Source organism: Lathyrus oleraceus, chromosome 1 (assembly GCF_024323335.1).
Source record: "Lathyrus oleraceus cultivar Zhongwan6 chromosome 1, CAAS_Psat_ZW6_1.0, whole genome shotgun sequence".
NCBI classification, from domain to species: Eukaryota; Viridiplantae; Streptophyta; class Magnoliopsida; order Fabales; family Fabaceae; genus Lathyrus; species Lathyrus oleraceus.
The window spans coordinates 406,783,513-406,785,195 of NC_066579.1; positions in this window are offsets into that span (position 1 = coordinate 406,783,513).

Here is a 1,683-nt window from a genome sequence, read left to right on the forward strand (position 1 = left end):
GAAATGAAAAATCACAATCAAATTGAAAATGCAATGTAAAATCTCACAAAAATTCATACAACATCTCAACATGCCAACCAATCATCATGCAAAATTTCACTTCATTTCAACATGTATAGGCCACTCAATAAAATCCAGCAAATTGACATCAAGAGGTGTGACCCAAATTGTCACACCTAAGTTCAAAATTCATAACTCCATGCCCAGGTATCAAAAACTCACAAAGTTTACATGGAAATGAGCATCAATGAGTCAAGAATCATCACAAAAATTTCCAGGCATTTATTTTACATTATGAGAATTTCATGAGTCAAATGGTGCAAGGTATCAAAAATGGACATATGTGAAATAAGCCTAGGTCAAATGATATTTTTACCAAGCACAACTTTGACCAATAGGTCAAAAAAAATCTACACTCAATAACAAAGTCAAAGGAAAAATTCTCATATTTTTCTGATTTTTCTACAATTTTTTATGAATTTTTTAACATGTTAATGATTTTTTAAGAATTTATTTGAATTAATATTAATTAAATAAATTAACCAATGGCAGTTTTGTAATTAACAGGAACAGTAACGCGGTAAACATGTTTTGAATTTGGAAAAGCCTGAACCGTGAATCAAACAGGAAACAAATTCCCAGTCTCGTCTTCTTCACCGCGCGGTAAACACATTCATCAACGGCAGCTTCGACTTTGCTCATTTCATCACCAAAATTAACAAACTAATAACCGTTGGAAAGGTCTGAATGTGAGGATCTCAAATACGTAATCAATTTCACCTAATTCTTAACACAGCTTACGGATCGATCGAATAAAGTTTCACATTCAAAACTAAAAATCATGATATCTCGTTCTACAATCAACCAAATCGAAAACTACGAATTGCAGCACGCTCAGCAATGAATGAACTACGAAAACCACATCTCAATTCAAGAAATAATGAGACTCGGATTCGCACCTTATTTCGATGACAGCAAGTAATCCGCGAGCTTCGAGCTTCAAATCATGAAAACAGATGTAGAACACGCTTCAGGAAGATGAATGCTAAGCTCAAGTTCAACTGCTTTCGCTCCTAGTGCAAGAATTTTTGATTTGCCATAGGCGATGCAATGTTGGACAGTTGCAATTGGTGGAGCAATTGATGATGAGAACCACAAACAGATGTAGAGGAAGATGATGCAAGATTAACACAAAAGGAAATTCGAAAATTGATCAACAATTGAAGGAGTTTGATGAATTTGAGTCCAATGTGTTCTTGAGAGATTCTTGAGAGAATGAAGAGGTTTTTGATCCAACTTTGGTAAATGTGAAATTCAGTTATGATTAGAATGTGTTTAGGTTTATATATGAATGCTTAATCACCAATTAATCATGTAATTAGCCAAGTTGGAATTGTTAGTGAAAATGTGAAATTTCAAGTGAGGGCAAAAATGGAATTTCCATAGGACAGCTCATGCCACCTCAATGACAGCTCACACACTCTCTAAATGACATGTGTGAGCTGTTGCAACTTGTCCCACTCTCATTGGATGTGTAATTTGCATTTTCACATGTGTATGGTTTATGTCCAAATTTAGCCATTTCATTTTTCAAGCCAATTCTCAAATTACAAGGCCTATGCATGAAGTGATGATTCCAACAAATTTTAAATGCCATTCATGAGGTGTAGCAAAAATCCCCAC